This window comes from Acomys russatus, chromosome 13 (genome assembly GCF_903995435.1).
Source record: "Acomys russatus chromosome 13, mAcoRus1.1, whole genome shotgun sequence".
In the NCBI taxonomy this organism is placed as follows: Eukaryota; Metazoa; Chordata; class Mammalia; order Rodentia; family Muridae; genus Acomys; species Acomys russatus.
The window spans coordinates 67,001,844-67,026,164 of record NC_067149.1 but is presented as its reverse complement, the minus strand read 5'-3'; the positions used below and the strand labels follow the sequence as shown (position 1 = coordinate 67,026,164).

The following is a 24,321-nucleotide window of genomic DNA, read 5'->3' as shown; positions in this document are numbered from 1 at the left end:
GAAGCAGGCTCACTGAGGACACCTTCTCAGGGTGGCGGGGACCACACCCAGAACAAGGTGCTATTAGTGGGGTCACAGGGTCACCGGATCCAGGACCGTTAACTCCAGAATCCAGACCACAGCCCTTGGGTGTCTTTCCTCCAAGGATATAATGCAACTTTTCTGTTTTCTCTAAACATGGGTTTTCCATATCATTATAAAGTGAGCAGACATGGCCCTGCAGTCTCATACTGTCTCCCGCTTTGTTTTCACGGGTTAATCTCGTAACCAGCCACTTACCACATGGATTACCTTGTAATTGAAACTGTAAAAGCCTATGGCAGGTAACCCTATGGCTGGCAGATGGTCCACCTGGTGTGTCAGCTGTCTCGGAGGAGGCTTTTTTTCTGTTTTCTTTTGTACTACAATGTGGGCTGGTGGGGGTGGGTGGGGTGGGGGCAGGAGAGAAATAGGAAAAAGAAAAAGGAAACAACAAAAGACAAAACAACAACCCATAAAGAAAAAGAACCCAGATTCTATAATTCTATAATTCGAAATTTAACAGAATGTATTTGCTAACACTTTCCAAGCTGCCTTAAGATCAAAATTCACATACTGAGTGTTTTCTGTGGAGCAGGAACTGAAAGAGAGCGAGGGGGGGGGGGGGCGGGTGCTAGGATGCACACGAGGGAGGGAGGTGCTGCTACAGGCTTCCGGAAGCTCAGCTGTAGGTTGGTCTTTTGGTGGACTTATCTTGGGGAGTAGAGAGCTGGGGCAGAGGTTCCCTGCAGCCACTGGTTGGTTTAGCTCAGTCTCATGGCAGCCCAAAGGGGGAGAAATGCTTGTTCAAATGGTAGATATTCCATAAAAGCTAGCAATTATGGCAAGGTCTTTCAAAAGGAAAATTACATTAAAGATGAATGAGGGCATATTGAAATAATTACGTTTTAAGGTGTGTAACATTAAAAGATATTGAATAGAATATCGACTGTTTGTGGAAATAGCAATAATGAGATTCCTGTCACCTAATCTTACAATAATTGGGTTATTATTATGTAAATGAAGGTGTTACTTAAAAAAAAAAAAAAAAAAAAAAAAAAAGCAAGAGAGCCTGGCATATCCTTCAGGCAGCACTTTATTCTGCAAGCCGGGCTGTCAGTTCTTAGATGGAAGACCCTCTTCTCAACAACTTGCAGACACTCATTTTATTATTTGCTCTTCATTTGCTCCGTGGTATTTTTCTGCTGCCACAGGTAGCACACTGGTGGCTGGTGGCGTAGTATGTGTGCCTGGGCTAGCTTATGTGGAACCCAAAGGAATAATTAAATTGTGTAATTATTGCCCACTGTCATTTCTCAAAAAAATGAAACGGCGTCACTTCTCCTGCTAGGGCTGTGTGCTGCAGCTCTTATCATCCCTCCACACGGGCTCTGTCTCTGTTGTTCCATGTCAGGTGGTGGCTGAGTGCCCCTGGAGCCCACAGGTCATGCTGGGCTAGCAGACCCCCAAGGACACGGACACAGTTGTCCAGCTATTGTGACTGAGAAGCTGAGGCTGTCGGTCATGCTTAAACGACCACTTTGTTTTGTTTGGCTCCTGTGGTACCCATCAGATGAAGAAAAATAGATGGGGGGGGGCAGGGGCAACAATTATCCTATTGGTCCAGGACCCAGGTAAATCTGTGTGTTAGCATCAATGGTATTTCACTCCATTGATGGACCAGGCATTAGGCAAAGGGAATTTAGTTTTCTGGAGATGTACAATTTCTGCACAATGCTTGCTGCAGGGGATGCCATATTTCCAAAGGGTGATGCAGAGTCTTGCTTATCCTCTGCTTTCCCTATGTTGAGAAAACACTAGGACTGGGCATAAGTTGGACCTTACTGACATCTCATGATGGAGTTATTTTTTTTATAGATCTGGATTAATCATGGCCAAGCAGTGTTGAGCAAAGCACAAAAGACAAATTCCACTCGCCCAGTATTTTTGGTTCCAAGGATTAGGAGGTCAAGAAAAATCTAAGCCTTATCAATTTATTTTAGAGTCAGCTGAGACTGGATAAATGTCAGGGCAGCTGCTCAGAGGCTTATGGCCTTACATCACTTTTCAGGTAGGGCCAGGCTCAGGATGCCTGGTGGGTACCAGCGTCCGTTTGGTATTAGGAATTAAGCCTCAAATTTAGGGCACACTTTTCAAGGATTCACAGTCCTGAAGAGATTAATTCTGATCCATTCTGTTTTAGCAATACTGCTAATTTACTTGCCTCAAGAGAATGGGTTATTTAAAAAAATTATTTTTATGGTATTTTAATTTTTTCATTACATTCATTCATTGTACAGGACATTTTCCCCCCAGAAGGATACAGGGTATGAAAGTGGGTACTTTTAAAAATTAATTTTGTGGAAAGCAATTTTGGAAGTGGAGAATTGCAGCATACTGCTTGAGTTAGAATGAGTTTTGATGTCGTTATGGGGACTGGGAATCCCATTTGTAAAGCTTGAGTTTGGCTGGCTCTGCTTATCAGCATCCTGCCCATGGTATGTGACTCAGTGGCCTGGTTTTCATTTTCTCCATTGTTTGACCATACCAATCCTGGGCCCGGGAAAAGAGAACTGTGAGGTTGAAGGCTGACAGGAAGATACTTTCAACATGATATTTCTTGCATTTTGTTGCTCCTCATCTTGCCTGATCTGAGAGCACAGGGGAGAACCAGCTGCGGACTCTGTTGATAGTGTTGACCATCCCTTGAACTTACTTATTCCATTCAGCTGTGGCTGCCCTTGAGAGCTGAGGCAGTGCTCACCCACGGTGTGTGGGAAACCACAAGGAGACCAGTAAGTGGTTATTCTTAGAAACACTAGCACCCCCTCCCCTGCCTCCCCTGTACCGGATGTCTAGACCAGCACGGGCCTCACTGTTCTTGGGTTTCACAGCACAGGTTAGTTTGATTAGGGCCACTGTGCAGGTGACCTTTACAGTGGGATCACAATGAGACTTTGCATAGCAGTGACAGACACAGGAGCAGAGTGTCCCCAGGATGGACCGTAGCAATTAATTTGCAAAAGAAAGAAGCATTAGAATCCACGCATTCTGATAGGGCCTATAAAGACACATTTTTCGTACACTGAGTGTCCCATTAGAGTGATAGGTGTGACTTTCATTGCTAGCAGGTAGGAACTGGACCTCATTTGAGCTGGGGCAGAGACTTCCCTGCCTCCAGATCCAACAGCATTGGACTGTATCCTCCAATGAGTCGCAGTGGAAACTACGGAAGAGGGTCCCAGGCAAGGCAGGAAGAATGCTGCCACACCCACTCAGCAACACAGCCACTCCGTCCCCACACTCCTGTTAGCATGCTAGGTGAGGATGAAACTAGCTTAACTTCTGCTACAACTGACAGCCAAGGAACTCGTTTAGGACTGGGAGATAGCAGTCAGTAAAGTGCTTGCTGTACAGGCATGAGGATCTGGGCTCTCACGGGAATGCTATGCCACGCTCGTGTGGCAGTGTGTGCCTGTCATCCCAGCACTGGGGAGGCAAAGGCACAAAGATCCCCGGGACTGAGCTGTATGCTCAGTTAGAGACTATGTTTCAAAGATGAGGTGGAGAGCCTTGGAGGAGGATACCTGATGTTGACATGTTGACATCTGGCCTCTCCTTGAACATGCATATGCACATGTGTTCGCACATGCAAATGAACACATGCAGAAAATTGTGCATGTTTTAATTGTGGTAGCAGTCTGGTGATTCATGAAGGCACAACTTTCTTCCCTTCTCTTCACCCATCTTTTCTCTTTAAAAAAAACCACATCTATTTTCTTATGTTTTGCAAGTTAAAATGAAAATCATAAGAGCCAGAGAAAATAGCCGTATACCTCCGTGACTTATTCCAAGATAGCATCCTTGTAAACATCACCGAGGTCAGGAAGTACTTGGCAAAGAATTCCACCGACTTCCGCAAGCGTTCCACCTACTCGCTGCCCCATGTTTTCTCTAGAGGCACCAACTGATCATGGTGTGTCATTGCGTTTTATTGTCCAATGATGCATCCGTAAGCACTATAATTAGCTTTGACATTCAAAATGTCTTAGTGTGTTCTTCAGGTTTCTGTTAGCCAGTCTGTGGCCTACTTCGACTTGTGTGTTCTTCCATCTTACTGGTTTGTGGACGAGGGCGGTTGCATTCCCCATGGCGTGGCTTTCACTGATTGCATACTTTTAGTACGTGGTATGTTCTTTCCTGTCTTCTGCCACAAACCTGCTGATTTCAGGGACTTGACCAAGCAAAGCTCCTGATCCCATGGTAGGACTTTATGAGTGTCGGTGACTTTCCATCAAGGGGAAGGTAGTGGTATTAGTCTCTGTGTGAGGTTTGCAGTCACCGCTGCTCAGTGCACACAGCCATTAGTTCATTAGGGTTGAAATGTAGGAATGACCTAATTATAACATCTTGGTTTTTATTTATATAATCATTTTATGAAACAACACCTGACAATAAACAACTCAACTGGCAATGTCTACAGTTCCTGTAGAAAATGTGGAATTGTAAACATTACTGTATTCTCTATTTTAGATTTTGTTATTATTTTTGTTTGTATATGAGCTTGTATTATATGTCCCTGAACCATGTGCATGCAGTACTCACAGAAGCCAGAAGAGGGCACTACACCCCTGAAACAGGAGTTACAGATGGTTGAAAGCCTTGCTGTGGGTGCTGTGAATTGAATTCGGTTGCTCTGGAAGAGCAGCCAGTGCTCTTAATGGCTGAGTCATCTCTCCAGACCTGTTGTATCCTCTTATGCCCCCTGTTTGCAAGATAACTGACTGCTTTCTTGTCCTCTGGAGAAATTAACCGAGTGACATCCAGTGAGTACCACTGGACTCATGAGTTCCAGCACAGTGATAGGTGTCACCAATTGCAATTCTTTGCCTTTGAATGCCAAAATGTCTGGTCTCCCCCAATCATCAATTCCTCACTTTGAGTACCAATGTGAGGGTGTTACCATAACTGTAGTATTGGGTCTGTCCAAATGTCTTTACTAAGTGTATATGGAACCTGCTCATTGCTTTTTCTAAGAACCCATTGTGTGTGCACGCCTTCTGTGGCCATAGGAACTGTTTGATCTTTATCCAAAGACCTAAACAGAAGGACTTACTTGACATGTTTAAGAAATATTAGCTCTGGTACTCAAGTCTTTTTTTTTTTTTTTTTTTTTTGAGACAGGGTTTCTCTGTGTAGCATTGGCTGTCCTGGACTCACTTTGTAGACCAGGCTGGCCTCGAACTCACAGTGATCCACCTGCCTCTGCCTCCTGAGTGCTTAATCTCTGACTGTCAGGTTTTATATTAGGACAGGAATTTCAGATTGTCCTGGCTTATATGAACCCCACTTTTCTTCCTTTTACTCAGTCTAAGACCCTACCCCATAGGCTGGAGCTGCACACACTCAGGGTGGGTCTGCTCTCCCCAGTGACTCTAAATCTTCCCGACCAACTTGACTCACAGCAAATCGCACACATTTCCCTCCGTTCCTTTAGAGAAGGGCAGTCCCGACATTGGAAAGTCCCATCCCATTTTCACGATGTGAAAATTCAAATTGTTCCTGACCTCAGTGTTCCCGTGCCTTGTTATGGCTAGATGTTAGTCTGCATCATGTATTTAGCTCCACCAGGACTAGTCATGACAAAACATATTATATGTGTGTGTGGAGTGCACACGTATGTGCCCACGTTTGCAGGTCAGAGGACCACCTTGGGCATCTTTCTCAGGAATGCCATCTACTCTTGTGCAGTGATGTAGAGCCGATGGCACCAGGCAAAGCAGTGCAACACCTGCTCCACCTTCACTACGGGTCTAGGTGAGATGCTACTGTGTTTGTTGTTAAGTCCAGCGGGACTCATGACGATGCCTTTAGATATCTTCATCTCTTTTTCTTAAAGAGTCTAAGTAGATCGTTATAATTGGGAGGCAGAAGGGATCTGCAGTTCCAGGTTTGACGAGCGCAGAGTGTGAGCAAGGGGCCATCCCTCCTAGGGATGCTCACATGTCAAGGAGATGTCTCCTGTGTGGGCGCTGCTTTTCTTATTGTGGTGATGATAAATACCTGCCAAAACCAACTTCAAGACAGAAGGGTTTATTTTGGCTCACAGTTTGAGAAGGCCGTCCATCACAGAGGGAAAGGCTCAGGCAAGAGAAGAGCCAGCTGCGTCAGCTGGAGCGGTGTGTGTGTGTCTGTATGCGTGTGCGCATGCGTGCGAGCATGCGGCTGGGGTGTGGGGGTGGGGTGGCCAGTCACACTGTACCTGCAGGTTAACCCTGACAACTGACTCACAGTAGGCCCTGGTCCACATGTGTGCTATCCCATGTCTATGTCTTAGCCATTCTTTCAAGAGAATTGTATTTGTAGGTTGACATAGGTCCACGTTTGACTGCTGTGTGTGAGTGAGCAATGACTGATCATATCAGAGGGAAAGCGATGATGAAGAGGAGCCTCGTGTGTGACATGAGCACCCAGGATATGTGTGACGTGGCTGGAGATGTCTGTGAAACCACTATGAGTTTTATTTTAAGTTTCGCTGTGTATGAGTTTCATGGATAACCCCATCCACTCCTTTTAGCCTCTAAATGAGCTCAGTGACAGCCAATCTGCCCAAAACAAGATGAAACTTGCCTTTAGGATGTGCTGTGTGCAGGGAGCCTTGTTGTAATGACTTCCAGTGCTTCTCACACCCCTCTATTCCAGGCCAGAGAATGTCTCGAGTTCTACCTCTGCTGCCTGTAAGTTTTCTCCACCAAAGTCACCATCTTCCTCTGTTTCCAGCTTTCTAGACTTTTCTCCTTTTCTTGAAACCCAACAACATTTAGCTCACTTTAGTATCTCTGTGACAAGAGAACGTGGCGCAATTATGGAGGAAAATGTGTGTGATTTGCTGTTAGTTAAGTCGGTCGGCAAGATTTAGAGTCACTTAGGACCAAACCTCTGGGTCCATCCATGTGTGATGCCTCTAGAGGTGAACTGGGGAAAGCAGACCCACTCTGAGTGTGTGCAGCTCCAGCCTATGGAGTAGGGTCTTAGACTGAGTAAAAGGAAGAAAGTAAAGAGAGCTGAGCGTTAGCTTTCATTCCTTAGGGCTTCCTGTCTGTGGGTGCAGTGTGACCTCCCATTTCATACTCCCGGCTGTCACAGCCAGATCTGTTCTTGCCCTTCCCTTTTTCCTCCATGACAGACTTAAGAAAGGAAGGTTTTGTTTAGCACACAGTTTCATGGTGAGGGAGGCATGCAGGCTGGGGCTCATTTGTGCTCTTGGTGACGTGGGGTGTGACCTATGTGTCTGGGTTGAGGAGTAGAGATTTAACAGTAGACACAAGGCTGTCTATAACCCCTAAGCATTACCGCTGTGATCTTACACCTGCCAACTGGGCCCATGTCCAGAAATATCCATCAGCTTCATTGGCTGGAGTACAAGTGTCAACCACGCGCACCTGGGGTCTCACTGCACTCCAGCTAACACTGTCCCTGTAGCCGGACATTGGACAGCCCTCCCTTGGGTCCTTCCTGCACTTTTCCTCTGAAGATGTTGGCACTTTGTTTCAATGTATTGCCTTTTGAGTAGTCTTGGACTTCATGCCTTCAAGAGGATACTAACATCTTGTCTTATCGATTATCATCTTCTGGAAGTGGAGACTCTTTGATATCTTAAAGAATCACATGGAAGGTGTTTGCTCTTCATGTTACCAACTCAATGAGGGAAGGGCTCGAGGTTTTGTCATGTTAGACTCAAAACTCCCATTTATTAAGCAAAGGCAGGGAGTCTGATGCAGGCACCCTGTCTGGTAGGTTAAACAAAAACCTGTCTCAAAATAGTTGAGGTCAGGTGAGGAGGTGAGGAACTCCATGGCAACACCAGAGATACCATTCAGAGCTTCTCAACAGCCCGGCTCTCCCTCAGCTCTGTATCCCATCTTTACTATTGACTTCCCTAGGTTTAATATTAGGAAGAATCTCTCTGGCAGTTTGGTTCCTAAATAGTTCTTAAAGAGAGTAGGGGGCAGAGGAGACTGGGGCTCAACGTTGATTTTTAAGGTCTAACAATGGTTGGCAGGACAGTGAAAACACTCTGTGGTTTCCTATAGGTATTGTGCACTAAGTCCGGAGCAGTCATCCTTAGAGTTTAAAGGGATCAAGGCCAACTCTCCACTCCAAACTTTGAGGATGGACAAGCCTAGCTGTCCAGTGGGATGCTGACACTGTGCAATTATGGACAGGATTTGGTGTTACTGGTGAAGTCATGTAGCCAGCATCCTTCAGATAGGAAGATGTGCATTGATACTGGTACCAGCTTCCCTACGCAGTAGTATTTCTATTAAGCCATGTTTGAATGTCAATGCACATAAACCATTTTTACCATAGCAGCCTTTTTCTGGTACTCAGGGCTTCTACTTCTTTATTTAATCTCATATTTTCGACCAACTCAGTAGTTGAACCATCCATTATCTTAAATGAATATATATTTGTTGACTGACAAGATTTACTTTCCTAGGACTGTGTCCCAGTCACCAGGGTTCCTAAGCCAGGTCTTTGCATCTGAACACTTATAGCCCCCAGCAGACTCAGAGCAGTCACACACAACAACGGAATGACTTATGATACTTGCTACCATGCCAGCTCAGGGAGAAAGGAAGCGTGTGGACTGGCCTTTGGGAAATTGCTCTTTGTTGCCTCAGCATGTGATATGGCAGATGTTGGAGATTGTGGATGTGTGACCTAGAAGAGTCCATGATTTCCCAGGAGTAAGACATGTGTCCTCCATGGGGAAAACACGTCCGGTCATACTGAGCTGTGGATCCTAACAGCCGGGCTCTCAGAGCACAGAGCGGAGAGTAGAAGGAAAGATGCTGTTATCTCTGGCCTCTTCCTGAGATGCAGTGCCTTCTCTGCTCCTGCTCAGGCCTGCAGCCAAGTCCTGATATTCAGGTTCTTCCTGCCTCCTCAAGGCCAGGAGGAGACCACCCACTGTCTCAAGGCCCCCTCAGGTCCTCCCTATGAGAATTCCAGGTGCCCAAGATGAGCTTTCTATATTTTCTCTGTTATATTTCAGGTATTTCTTTTTTTAAGTCTAGGGACACACTAACTAACCCATGCTTTCCTGTAGCTCCATATGCGAGACATTTTGGACACTGCCCCACATTTGTATCTTTCTCTGCTAATGACTTCTAAATCTTTGAAGAACTTGGATCACAGCTTCTTTACTAGTGAGCTTAATGACTTTGTTTTCTGTTTCATCTAACAAAGTACGTTGCGGGCATTGCTCAACAATTATTTAATTTGACTTAGTGTTCATACAAGGGTTGAGACTGTCCATGATGCTAATATTAGGACCAGAAATTGCATCATACACATGGAAGGGGCTTGGGTACCACTGCTACTGTGTAAGGCTTGTGCTGAAAACTTGTAGCAAGAAACAGAATTTACCAGCCTAGCTCTCAGATTGGTATGTTTGATGCTACTCCCTTTTCCCATTTAGTCATTCATTGTTGCTTTGCTCACTTTGTGTGCATGTCTATGGGTGTATGTGAATGTGTGTGCGTGCACACATGTGTTTTTCTGTCTGTGTGCATGCATGTGCACGTGTGTGCGTGTGTGTGTCTGTGTGTATGTGTTCACATATCCAGGCACGTGTAGAGCCTGAGGCTGATGCCAAGTGTCATCGTGCATTACACGTCACCTTCCTTTTGAGCCAGGGCCTCTCACTGAGCTGGCTCAGCACTGGCTGGCCAGCAGAGCCCTCAGGTGTCCCCGACACAGCTCTGCCCCAGTGCTGGGGTTGTAGACGTGTTTGCATGGGTGCTAGCCACCCGAGCTCAGCCCTTCGTGCCTGTACAGTAAATACTTCTCTCGCTGAGCTACCACCTTACCCCCTGCTCCCCAACAGAAGCTTAGCAGTTAACGTGGCCTTTTTTTTTTTTTTTTTTTTTTTTGCTTTGGAATATAGAATTTGCTGTTTTCTTAGGGGACATACACAGCTAACTGACAATATATAGGGTGAGGGTGAGCTCTTCTTAGCTGTCTTGATGGTCTTTGATGTCACTGTGGGAGATTTTTCTGGTCTTTTTCTTTCCTTCCCCAACCCTAAAAGGCAAAAAGGAAAGCAAAGAAGAATGAAAGGAAGAAAGAGGGGGAAGGAGGGAGAGAGAGAGAGAGACAGACAGACAGACAGACAGAGACAGAGACAGACAGAGAGAGACAGAGACAGAGAGACAGAGAGAGACAGAGACAGAGAGAACAAAGAAGGAAGGAAGAAAGAAAGAGAAAAAAAGAAAGAACTGGCACCTGTCGTAGAAATGCCACTGAGAAAGCTGCCTGGAGAGTGCTGGGGATCCCAGGGGAAGGCTTGGAATGAGGAGGAAAAGGATGAGGGTGAAGGTGGTGTGCACAGGGGTTGTCGAGGGTCTGTGGTAGCAGCCTAAGACTAGGCTGGTGGTATACTGTTCGCAAGCTTCTTGTGTTAAAATGTCTAGAGCGTGGCAGTCCCATCTAGGCCCAGTTCTGGATTGGGACAGCTCTACAGCTTCACCCCAACTCAGGTACTTTGGTTGGGTTCCTCCAGCTGCAGATTTCAGTGGCCCTCCTCATTTGTGGGCATCCATACTGGTACTGATCCTGGATGTTTTGTTTTGTTTATGTGTCCCTGTCAGCTGAGAGGAAGGCCCGGGCTCTGTCTGTCCATGACACTAGATGGTGCCCTGTGCACCAGCCCAACAGTGTGGAACACATGAGCATCCGCACACCCAGCTCTTTGTGGATGGCGGCTCAAGGAACCCATGCTAACTTGTGAACCATGGTTTTCCCAGGAACAAACAGTCTGGCATCTCAGCTGTAGAATGCTGACTTTCTCCTCCAGTGTGAACTGAGTATATCTTCACATTTAGACAGCATCTAGGTGAAGGTAATTTAGACATATAATCAGATATAAAGCTATGCTAAAAACAGGAAGAGCTCATTATAGATTCACAGATCTGTGTATGTGTGTGCTCAGGGATGAAAAATAATACTGGGATACATTTCAGAGGAAAGAGATGAGTGAAAATAAGAAAAAAAAAACCTAATGGATTTGAGCCTAAGTAAATGAAACTCTATTATTTAATTATAGTATCCGACTGTGAATATAAATGGAAGATGAGCAAGAATTTTTCCCCCTGGTTTGGATTGTAGAAGATTTCATGACTAAATGGGAAAGTCTGTCACTCAGAGCTACATACTAGAGGTCTGGTTCTTTATAAAGTGAATCAGGGAATAGAGAAAATATTTTGGGAATTGAGGATGATGTCTTTTGCACACACTCAAGGGTTTTATATCTAAAATGAGTAAAATTTTACACTGGAATAAAAGTCATGCCCATCCAATTTCCAACTCTGTGGTTGCCTAGACAGGTGGGGAAGCATCTCACCTGTAGAGGGAGGAGATTTACAGTTTCATTTTTGGAACCTTTGTGAGCTCCTATCCGAAGTATCGATGATCAGACCATTTATTTGTTATCTATTGCTACTTTTGGCAAGTGGGTGCATTTCAACCCTGGTTTCCTGGTTCTGTTCCAATGCAGATGACTGGGGGTAGTCCATCTGCCATGTTCTTATTTTGCCTCCCTTAAGGAAATGAAGTGTAATTGAATGCCAAGCAGACTGTTAACACACTGGAGATGAAAGTTAATATTTTTTTTTTGTTCTCTCAGTTTATCTCAGTGTCACCAGACCCTGGTTCTAGCTCGGCTCTGGAGTTGACTCATCTTTGACCTTGGAAAGTTAACTTTATACGTTTGCAATTGCTTGTTGGTAAGGTTACATTGTTATATTCCTAGCAGGATATGGGTTATTGATAGTTTATGTATGATAAACAGAGTAAGTGAATTTTTTTCTAGAGTTTCGAAGACTTTTCAGGATTTATAATCTTAGTCTCTTTAAAAGCTGTCTATTCTAAAGTGGTATAAATTAAATCTTAGATACCTTGATGTTTCGAATCAGTTAGGATTTTTATCCCTCATTTCTGTTATATGTCTTCGGAGTGTAGATATGTGCATTTGTTTTAGATGGTATAAAGCAGGATAATGTTACACATAGGTACATTTATTCAGACATTTTGAGTCTTCATTTACCGGTCTTACCAGTTTTCGGAATTATTCAATAGGGAATACCCCATTGATTCATGCCACTCTTCATTCACACTGGTTAGCTGGTTACACCAGCTTAGCATGATCTTATACATCTGTAATGCCATATGCCTAGAGAAACCACTAGGAAAGAAATGAATGGTTAAAAAAAAAAAAAACACCCCACAACTTAAGAGCATTAAAATGAAGTAAAACCTAAAAAATAAGAATTGAAAGCAGGAAGAAAACAGAAGTGAGAAATAGATTGGAAAGCCCAGAAAAAAAGCAGATTTAAAGCCATAATATAGAAATATATACATTAAATGTAAATGGTCTAAACATAATAATTAAAAGATACATTGTCAGAGCATAAAACAGAATCAAATGAACCTATTTATAAGAAATTGTTTATTTGTGTGTGGTAGTCCATATCTGTAATCCCAGTATCCAGGGAAGGTTAGGCACGAAGATTTCTATGGGTTCAAGCTTTACCCGGGCTTACATAATGACTGCTAGGTCATTCAGAGACATATTCTAAAATCTTGTCTAAAGAGCAAAAAAAAACCATATTAAAAAAACTCTTAAATCAAGTAACATGTGCAGATTGGAAAAATGAATGGAAGAAAAGAAGCAACACAAAAACATTAATGGAAAATGAGAGTTGTTCTATGAACACAAAAGCAGTAATTTTCAAGGCAAATTAAACTGCCAGTTTAGAGGACACTATATAATGTGACATTTTCTAATCCTATGCTGGCAGTCATGAAGGCCTAAGTGCTGAGTAGCTGGACTGCAGGACAAATGGAAAAATGAGAAAACCGGCAAGGAAATGGCCAAGCCCACACCGATAATGGAAGATGACAATAGCCTTCTGTCCAGAGTCATTTGCCCACAGCCTCTCTCTCTCCTGAACTGGACACATTTGCCAGCTTTCACCACATGGCTTTTGTTCCTTCTGTCTCCTGTGTCTACAGTGCAGCACTCTCTGCCTTCATCACTTGTTTTATGTACATCTCTGTCCAACTGTCACCTCGTTAAAGAAGCCTGCCCAACTTCCAGCAGAAGCCATGCTCCTATCAAATCTGTCCCTCTACTCAGTTTGTTTCCCTTCGCTCATCAGAAGCAGATGTGAAAGAGTTTTAAATATTCAGTGTCTTGGATACATATTCAGTGATTTTTTTTCCTTCTTGCTGTGCCCAAACCTCCCACAGGAAGCGACTAAGAAGGGGTGCAGCTCATCTTACCTGAAGAGGCATCAGAGCAGGATTGTGGGTTAGCTGGTCATATTGTGTCAGCAATCTGGAAACATAGAGCAGACAGGAAGTAGGTTTGGGCTATAAAGCCTCAAGGTCTATTCTCATTGACCCACTTTCTCCAGAGAGGCTCTAGCCTCTTAAAGGCTCCATAACCTTCTAACCAGGCACCACCAGCTGGGGACCAAGTGTTCAAACACATGAGCCTATGGGGGGCATTTCATATGCAAGCCACAGCAGATAGGAACTTCAAAATCCCTAGTAGGCTTATCTATCTTGTATATTTTTCTTTGACTTGGAGTGTTTCATTTTAAAATGGGCTAAGCAGTGTAACAGGGTGCTGTTCCGTCTTGTGCCGGTGATCGCCTCCCAGTAGTATTTCTCTATACTAGGTTTTCACAGCAGTGACACTATCTCTAAGTGACTTGACTCTGCTTCTCTTCCAGACACTCTGTTTTGGTGCCCAGACCAACATCCAGAGGACCCTTAGACGTCGGGGACAAGCCTCCCACATGTGGCAGGTATGACTCCTTCGTGTATCCACAGAGATCCCCCATTTAGCCACATAAGTGGTGGTGGGAGGATATATCTAAGTTCTTAATGAGCTCATTTGGACTTAAGCCCATAAGAATCTCCAGCTCCATGGCCATGAGTTCCACAAGTTATCTCCACCCTCCCATCGCTTGCTGAGCATGTGCAGACCGTTTCTCAGTGGCATCCTTGCCCAGCCTCTTATTGTTGACTTCCCCCTCCTCCCTCTCCTCGCCCCCCTCCCCTCTCCCTCCTCCCCCTCCTTCGTTCCCCCCTTCTCCTTCTCATACATGCCCCCCCACACCCTGCAGTGTCCAGTGGAACTCAGAGCCTCATGCCTGCTAGGATGTCAGGCAAGTGTCCGTCACTGATTTTCATTCCCAGCCACACACCTGATCTGCCTTCAGGAGACTCCTGCTCACCTCTTACACATTTTAGTGCACCCTGGGCCCATGTGTTAGTCATGGTGACCAGAACTTGTCAACTAAAGTGTAGTGCCTGCTCCATGGACTCTGTATGCTATGACACAGTCTGAACATACTATCCTTCCATTCCTAAGATGTCAACTCCACCTGCAGTGAGTTTTCTTTCTCTCTTAGCTTTATTTTCCTATGACGGTTTTACTCTATAACATACTTTGAACAAGCCCAACTTGAAAACTTTCCTAGTTACGGGAATTTTTGCTGTGGTAAAACACCATGACCAAAGCAACACAAGGAGAAAAAAGGTTATTTGGCTTTTACTTCCACATCATAGTTTATTATCAAAGGGAGTCAGGGCAGGAACTCAAGCAGGGCAGGAACCTGTAGGCAGGAGCTGATGCAGAGGCCATGGAGGAGTGCTGCTTACTGGCTTGCTCCCCATGGCTCGCTCAGCCTCCTTTTTTATAGTGCCCAGGACCACCAGCCAAGGGATGACACCACCCAGGGCTGACACCACCCACATGGGCTGGACCCTCCCCCAGCAGTCACTAATCAAGATAATGTCCCAAAGGCTTGCATACAGCCCCAACTTATGGAGGCATTTTCTTCATTGAGGGCCCCTCCTTTCCAATGACTTTAGCTTGTATCAAGTTGACATTAAAAACTAGCACAGAAATAAATCAACCACAATTTCTCTGTTTTATCTCTGGGTCAAATTTAGATCTTATTAAGGATCCAGAGGGGGGGGTGTCTCCCCCTTCTCTGAGAGAAGGAGAGGGGAGAATGGGAGGGGAGTGTTTGAGGGGGGCTGCAATCAGGATGTAAAGTGAGTAAATAAATAAACAAATAGATAAATAAATAAATAAGTTAAAAAGGATCATAGGATCACTTGTAGATGAAAGAAAAAAGTCTTATCTGAATACTTATAATCTCTAGCCAGAAACTGTAAGCCCACTATCAGGCTACACCCACAGCTTCAAAGTTAATAGTACGTCATCCTTCCTGCCTCACCTGAGGCTCGTTTCAGCCTGACTCCCATGGAGGAAGAAGCTTCACTTTTTATTTCTTTCTTTCTTTGTTGTTTTTCGAGACAGGGTTTCTCTATGTAGTCCTGGCTGTCCTGGATCTCACTCTGTAGATCAGGCTGGCCTCAAACTCACAGAGATCCGCCTGTCTCTGCCTCCCGAGTGCTGGGATTAAAGGCGCGTGTGCGCCACTGCCGCCTGGCTACTTTTTATGTCTTTACCAGTCAAGTGCTCACTGAGTCACAGGCTGCTGTAGCTGAATTCTTAGGAGTTAGAACAAGACAATAAGGATTGGAGAACAGCTTGGGGAAGTCTCTCTCACATGAACCAGCCGCCCTGTTAAGTCAGGGGTGCTTTGTGGGTCTGTCAGACGTTTAAGTCTACTTAAGGCTACTGTTGGGGGGAACTCATGTGTTTTCCCCGCTGGCCTCACCTGGCCTCAATTCCCTTAGCTTGAGCATGGCTTCTCCTTTCATGTCTACTGCCTGCCCAGCTCCTGGTTTTCCTACAGCCCCTTCTCCCTGGAGCTCTGTAGGGCTGCAAGATGAGCCCACTGGCTTTCTTGAGCTTCAGTCTAGCTGTCTAGTCCACAACCCAGAAAGCATCCACCTTATCGGCTTACACGAACAGGGCGGGAACAAATTTATTCCAGATTCTAGAATAAATGGTAATTCAGTCTCTAATCCACTAGGTGTCTTGAACTTTAGGAGATAAAGCCTGGTAGGCTTTCTAGAAACTTCTGGCCATAGAAGTTTAATAGTTGATCCTCCGTAGAACAGGAGGTTTATTCAACTTCCCATAGAATCTTGAAAGCTCCCTGACAAATTAAAAAGCCGTTCAACTCCCCAGTTTCTTTCCGCGTCTGGCTTTCTAGCTGCTGCTTTACTTGGGAATTTCCTGTCTGTTCAATGAAATTGCCTCTGCTGAGTCTTTTAGTCTAAGATCTGGCCGTTCTACCCCAACTGGGAAGAGCAGAGGCAGGAGAAAGCTTGTGTGTGTATAAGAACATTAATGGTGCAATGGTCCCAGCCCCGGGATGTTCCCGACCTGTCCAGTGTCTATACCTGTCTTAACTACACTGGCTTTTTCATGCCGACTTCTATCTCTGTTCTTGTCAGCTCGCCTATACAAAGGTCTCTTCTAAGCCCCCACATCTGTGTATGGGAACCATCCCGCTTCCCAGAGGATACGGGGCTCTTGGTACAAAAATCACCAGCTTTCTTCCCAGGGTGTAACTATTTAAATGGCTGCCCGAGGAAAGAAGTGAGACTCATGGTATTAAGGCTGGGTATTCCCAGTGTCCTGATCCATACAATAAGGAAACAGCCGAGCTCTCTGAGGGCCTTCCATGTCATTTTAGGCATTGTAACAGCACTGCACGTTTTATACAGAGCATTTGCTGTTTGAGGAAGCCAGATAAGTTAGTTTGAGAGGACTTCCCTCATGTGTGTGGCCTTCAAACAACAGGAGTTTGTCGTCTCAGAGGTTTTTTTGGGGGGGGGACTGGTATCCAAAGTAAAAGAACTTGAAAAGTTGGAGCTCCTTGAAGGCTTTGAGGGATGGTGCCATATCCACCTTCTTTCTTGGGTACCAAGGACCATCTTTTCTCTGTGTCTCCTTATGTTGTTCCTTCCTATGTGTGTTCTGGAGTTTGGGTAAGTGTCCTGCAAGACCCACATATCGAAAGCATGCTGCCTCTGGATATGCTGTTGGCATGCAGGTAGAGCAGGGAAGTCCAGCCTTATAGCAAATCTTTAGGTTATGACGCCTCCACAGTTGACTGTGATACTTCAACCTGTATTTGTTTTTAAATATATTTTATTAATTTATTCATATTACATCTCAATTGTTATCCCATCCCTTGTATCCTCCCATTCCTCCCTCCCTCCCATTTTACCCTTACTCCCCTCCCCTATGACTGTAACTGAGGGGGACCTCCTCCCCCTGTATAAGCTCATAGGGTATCAAGTCTCTTCTTGGTAGCCTGCTATCCTTCCTCTGAGTGCCACCAGGCCTCCCCATCCAGGGGATGTGGTCAAATATGAGGCACCAGAGTTTGTGTGAAAGTCAGACCCCACTTTCCACTCAACTGTGGAGAATATCCTGTCCATTGGCTAGATCTGGGTAGGGGTTCGAAGTTTACTGCACGTATTGTCCTTGGCTGGTGCCATAGTTTGAGCAGGACCCCTGGGCCCAGATCTGCCCATCATAATGTTCTTCTTATAGGTTTCTAGGACCCTCTGGATCCTTCTATTTCCCCATTCTCCCATGTGTCGCTCACCTAGAGTCCGAATAGGATGTCCTCCCCTCTGTCCCACTTTCCTGGTAAGTGAAGACTTTCATGGGACATGCCCCTTGAGCTAGTGTCCAGATATAAGTGAGTATATACCATTTGAGTCTTTCACCCTGTATTTGTGTTATTCTTTACTTCCTGGCTCATAATTTGAGTGCATGCATCATGAGCACCAAACTGTTGGGGTCCAGTGACCCTGGGCCAACTTCTAGAAACATGTTTCAGAATAATGCTTTTTCTCTATGTCAACTATTTGCTTTATGCACTCAGTTTTAGTGATACACAGTGTACACCACACACCTGTCACTATGTCCACATTTCCCTGCTTTGTTTATTTATTTGTTTTTTTTGTTTTTGAGACAGGGTTTCTCTTTGCAGCCCCGACTGTCCTGGAACTTGATCTGTAGGACAGGTTAGCCTTGAACTCAGAGATCCACCTGTCTATGCCTCCTGAGTGCTAGGATTAAAGGCATGTGCCACCACAGTTTTGTCTGACTGCCCACATGAGTGACCTCATTTTAACGGACCCCATCGAACAAGAGTGAGTCACATTCCATAGTATAGAATGTGGAAATGGACCATCCCAGACCAGCAAGATGGCTGCACTGATGGATGGATAGAGGTGCTTTCTGCCAGGGCCTGACCACCTGAGTTTCTATCTCTGGATCCCACGTTGGGGAAGAAGAGAACTGATGCCCCCAAAATACCCTATGACTTCCACATTGCATCCATGACACATACATGCCATCCCAGTAAATAGATATGTGTAAAGATAAAGAATTTTGAGGGGACAAGCTTCCACCTGGAGGACTAGGGCTCAAGGAGGCTGGGGGGGGGGTCACTTCAAGTGAAGTGTCATTAAGGTCACGCAGCCTTAAAGTCCCAGCACAGACACACACAGTGAGGCCACGTGTGTGTCACAGAATCCTTTCCACTGAACTATCCTTCATCTCAGATACAGACAAAGGCGTGTAGCAGGAAGGGTGTCACTCTTTTTCGAACAGCCATATTCCACCCAGAAGGAGTTCTCACACAAACATGAAATTGTGCCACCCCTGGGTGACCCAAGAATCTCAAGCCTCCCGAGCCTGTGGTCCAAGCTGATATCATACCCCTGGCCGGAGAACCAGCTTATACCTGAGCCCACTAAACAGGTTGTGCAGGATTCCAGAGTTTATTCATCTATTTAAACAGTGTTATACTCTCTGGCACCCTTCTATGGCCCAGAGTTCGCATTTTGGGGGCCCTTGACCTGTATTCCTGTTTAATTAGGCTGCGTGTGTGTGGTCTCCTCCCCACTAGGCGTATCTAAACAGACCATAATAAAACAACGTGTTGAAAGCATACAAAAGAGTAAGGATAAACTGTTTGCCTGAAGCCCCGGCAGGGCCCTTACTGCATAATGGGGATAACTTCCCCGCAGAAGGATGAACTGTGCTCAACTTCACCTGGGATAGTATCTGAAAACCCCAGGTTGTGTAACTAGTTCCCTTTTCTACCCTGCTCTGATTGCCTCCTGGTGGGTGATGAGACTGATGGCAATGACTTCAAAACCCAGGTAAACGCGCCATGAGCCTAATCAGAATCTGGTAATATTTGTCACTGTCTTATTCCAGATGGTAATTTTTTTTCCTCACCATTTCTTTCAGTTAGATATGATGTATTTGCCGTCAGAAATGTCCATGGTAATATTTTTCTTGCCAAAACTCTAATGGGTGCTCACACACTAAGAAATGCATGTAGTGAGAAATGCTTAAGAAAAATATACTTTAAGGAAATGCCATTAGGGAAATTTAGCTAATGGTGCACATGACTTCTAGTAAAGTAGACCGCCGGATGTGTAAATAAGCCTGGCGTAGGTGTGTGGGCTTTAAGAGATTGAGGGGGAGAGGTAATAAAAATCAGAGCCAGTTACAAAAATACTATAAATCAAATGTCTTATTATAAATCAAGTAAAGCCATCTACAAATACTTTGACATAAGGACTGGAAACTAGGAGTTTCAAAACTGCTAGGAAGCTGGAGCCTTGGTGTGAAAGTACTTGTTGCTCTTGCAGAGGATCAGGGTTCGATTCTCAGCACCCACTTGGTGCTCACAGCTGACTGTAACTCCAGTCCCAGGGTTTCAGACACTCTCTTATGAACTCCACAGGCACCAAGAACACACACGGCATACACACATACAAGTAGGGAAGCACACGGTGAAAGGTGGCAAACGCCATATTGGGACAAGGGGCCTGTGAGTTGCTATCAAACTGCTGTTAAGCAGTTGCATTGTCTGGTCTGAGGCTACTTTGCAAGGTAAGTTGGGTAGAAACTTGACTAGAAAGCTGCTAGCCAGAAACGAGGAGAGAATCCATTTCACTGAGAGAGGAAGACATCTGCTAAGGTATAGAAAGATGGAAATCACACGAGGAGGGACTGTGAATCAAATGGCACGTCGGAAACAACAGAGAGCTCGACTGGAGGGGGAGATGGGGGTGACATCATGGGAGGACCCGTGCCAATTATCCCATTGGCAACGAATGTTTTCAAGTAGGGAAGGAATATGTTTAGAATTTCATTTTATAAAAATTAATGTGCAGCACTGTGATTGGGTAGGGAGCTTAGAAGTTACAAACTTTAGAACTAGGAGACTGTCAGGGAGCCAGATAGTTCAAGCAGTTGACACTAGCTGACATAAGCAAGGTTTGCACAAGACTCACTGTAATCTTGCTAAGCACCCTGAAATATGTTCACATGATATTTTAAGGTAAATTGTATAGGAACCAAGTTATAAAAAATGTAAACAATTTTTTCTTTGGCAATTTCATGCATGCATAAATTGTATTTTGATCAAAGTCATTTCTGGTCACCTTCTCTTGTGCCCTCCTGCTCCCTCTGGACCACTTCTTGACAAGGTCTCCTCCTACCTTCTTTTTAAAAAATATTTTATTAATTTATTCATATTACATCTCAGTTGTTAGCCCCTCCCTTGTATCCTCCAATTCTTCTCTCCCTCCCGCTTTCCCCTTACTCCCCTCCCCTATGTCTGTGACTGAGAGGGACCTCTTCCCCCTGTATATGCTCATAGGGTATCAAGTCTCTTCTTGGTAGCCTGCTATCCTTCCTCTGAGTGCCTCCAGGCCTCCCTATCCGGGGGATGTGGTCAAATATGGGGCACCAGAGTTCGTGTGAAAGTCAGTCTCCACTCTCCACTCAATGGTGGAGAATGTCCTGTCCATTGGCTAGATCTGGGTAGGGATTTGAAGTTTACTGCACGTATTGTCCTTGGCTGGTGCCATAGTTTGAGCAGGACCCCTGGGCCCAGATCTGCTCATCATAATGTTCTTGTATGTTTCTCTGGATCCTTCTATTTCCCCATTCTCCCATGCTTCTCACCTAAAGTCCCAATAGGATGTCCTCCTCTCTGTCCCACTTTCCTGGTAAGCGAAGACTTTCATGGGACATGCCCCTTGGGCTAGTGTCCAGATATAAGTGAGTATATACTATTTGACTCTTTTTGCTAGTGGGTGAACTCACTCATTATGATCATTTCTAGCAACCCATTTGTCCACAAATTTTGGGAATTCCTTGTTTTTATAACTGAGTAGTATTCCATAGTGTAAATGTACCACAGTTTCTTTATCCATTCTTCTACTGAGGGACACTTAGCCATCAGAATGGCTAAAATAAAAAATTCAAGTGACACCATATGCTGGCGAGCATGTGGAGAGAGAGGAACACTCCTTCATTGCTGGTGGGAATGCAAACTGCTACAACCACTTTGGAAATCTATCTGGTGCTTTCTCATAAAAAGAGGAATATGGCTTCCTCAAGACCCAGCTATTCCACTCTTTGGAATATACCCAGAAAATGCTCCACCACACAACAGGGACATATGCTCAACCATGTTCATAGCAGCCTTATTCGTAATAGCCAGAATATGGAAACAACCTAAGCATCTCACCTGCTACTTTCATGTCTTAAGAAAAAAAAAAAAAAAAGAATCTGTGAGTTTAATTCAGTTTGTTTGGGTTGTTTGCAGGAACATAGGTGGGCAGCATACTTGTGACTACAACACTGAGGAAAAATGATTTCCTCTGGACGCCATGGACTTCCAATAGCTCCTCAGCTTGGGTTGCAGTCCATGAGGGCCCTCCAAGTTTAGTTTACAACTTCAATCATTTGTAGAGCTCTCTCTCTCTCTCTCTCTCTCTCTCTCTCTCTCTCTCTCTCTCTCTCTCTCTATATATATATATATATATATATATATATATATATATATATATATATATATAATGCTGCCCCTCTGTTCTATGTCTATTCATACAGAGCGTCACGGTGCACCTCTCCCTACACATTTCCTGTTAGCAGTTCTGTGCTTTATTTTCTTTACCTCCGAGTTCTAAGTGCCAGACTTCCTGGTTATCGATACAGCCCCAGAGTGACACTGTAGTAATGTAGTCAGGGCAATTTCTTAAGGCAACATTGTAACAAAGGAAGGAGAAAATGGGAAGACTCAGGAGGAGAGGTGGTTAAACCTGTTGGCTATAATTGGTTCAACAAAAAAGTTTGGCCTAAGGATTCTCGTACTGAGGGAAAGGTACAGATAGGTCAGGAGAGCAAACAACAAAATATTGGACACGTGTGTGTGTGCGTGTGTGTGTGTGTGTGTGTGTCAGTGTGTTTGTGTTTATACATTTCGATTCATAGAGGTGGACTGACCATGTCAAAGTATATGACCATCTTCATAGATTTTGTTATCTATGTGCCGTTTAACGTCTGTGCTGTTTAACATTACGGTTAGTGTGGAATGCAGTTTTTCCTCATCTACCCACAAGCATTGGACATTGTAATTTTAACATTCTTCATGCTAAATTACTTCATAAAAATGGCACCTCCTTTTTCATTTTAATCTGAAATGAGATGGATGCCATCCATTACTGTGGTCCCCATGGGCTCCTACGGGGGTCGTTTATTGTGGTCTCTTCATGAGAGTGATTTAGGAAGCACTAGAAGCTAATTGTAAATCTTTTATGTAAGCAGCGATGTCACATACCCTAAATGCCTACACACATAGAGTATAAAATACAGAAACACCTGATGGTCAGCTTGTTCAGATCTGGTGCTGACAAATTTCCTCTGAAAAGATTAGCACATAAATAGGATGGGCTCAGCGGACCGATGGCAAAGTCAAGATAGTGTGTAAGTAAAAATGAAAAACAGCTTGCACAAAGTCTGACATGGCACACAAATTGTAATACTTGAGTGGATCTTTATGCCAAATGTCCACTCATAAGAAAAGTTGACTCTGAGGGAAGGTCTTTTTTTTTTTTGTTGTTGTTGTTTTTGTTTTGTTTTGTTTTGTTTTTTCACTTCTTTTCTGGCCAAACTCCACAGTTAAAACACTCCATCTGCATCTTTTTGCTCTGAGTGTCACTTTAATCTTGCTACAAGCATCCGGTAAGATCCGTGCCACAGTGTAAAGGCTGACTGACCTATCTTGGCCTTTGGGAGGCAAATTACTTTCCGTTCTTCACTCATCATCTCAAGACACAGAAAAAACAAACAAACAAACAAACTATTTGTGTGACTGTAATTCAAATATCCTCAAGTCAAAGTTCTGACAAAGTCTTGGTGCCCATCAGAAACCTTGTATTTATTTCCTTCATTTCTGCCAACGTCCCACACATCTGAGCCCTGCTTACACTGTTCTGCATCTTACCAAGCCTGTGTCTCCAGACATTTCCAAATGCCTCTGGCAAGCCAGTTCCAAAGCTTGCCCACACGCTTAGGCTTTGCAGCTACTTCCTGTATTGGTCACTATGTCACAATCGCTGAGATGCCTGTAGTGAAGAGGGCAGCTAGTTACCTGGCCACTTCAGAGTGGGCACTCACTGAGGGAGCGTCTCAGATGCACTTGTAAGTCTGTGTCTCTGTTGTCAGATTGGTTGCAGGTAAAACTGATGGTGATATTCAAGTTTTTCATCTTGGGCATGGGGTAAGCTATTTGGAGACCAGGTACTGGCCATGCTCCATTTTAGATGGTCACCTGTGTAAGTCACTGGCCTACTGAGCTTTCCTGATGGGCAGTTTTTCTGAGGAACCATCTTCCAGGAATAAAAAGCTTATTTTCGCTCTCAGTCTTGAAGGATGCCATTCATGGTCGGGTGGGCCTCCGGGCAGCAGGCGGGAGCCTATGGTGGACCAGAAGCACTCACTCATGGCTAGCAAGTGAAAGGGATGGGGCAGAAGGGGCTTGTTTCCTACTATTCCCCCAAAGCATGTCAGTAGTAACCTAGAGTCCATCTTGAGGAGCAATGTCATGGTAGGGACCAAGCCTTTGCCACATGGACCCTGATGGACACTTGAAATGCAAAGAGCAGGTGCTTTCTTAAAAACATTTTGGTGATGAGTTTCAGCTTCATTAAAGACTTTATTTAAATACATTTTGGAATTTACAACATGCTACATTATTTTTCACAGTGTGTGTATGCACACACACTCACACACATGTGAGCATATGTGAATCTTTGTGTAGCTGCAGGTGTGAGAGAACTGCATTGTAATGAATCTTAGGATTTATCTAGGAACACCCCTGCATTGAAGCATTTTTTTTTTCTGTTTAGATGCAGAGGTGACAAATGGGAGAGGAAAAATGACTGTACAGATTTGGGTTGGGTCTGCGGGTGGCG

The 24,321-nt window shown here is 44.6% G+C and overlaps 1 protein-coding gene across 2 annotated transcripts in view; it reads left to right on the top strand.

Moving 5' to 3' along the window:
• Positions 1-13,808: 13,808 nt before the first annotated feature.
• Positions 13,809-24,321, top strand: part of Sox5 (SRY-box transcription factor 5) — a 775,369-nt gene continuing 764,856 nt past the window's right edge. The window contains exon 1 of one of the 2 annotated variants that reach the window (XM_051155573.1): positions 13,809-13,895. The gene's annotated coding sequence lies outside the window, so the exon portion shown is untranslated. Of the gene's footprint in view, positions 13,896-14,383; positions 14,483-24,321 lie in introns of those variants that run through there. The other variant, XM_051155574.1, reaches the window with a different exon arrangement.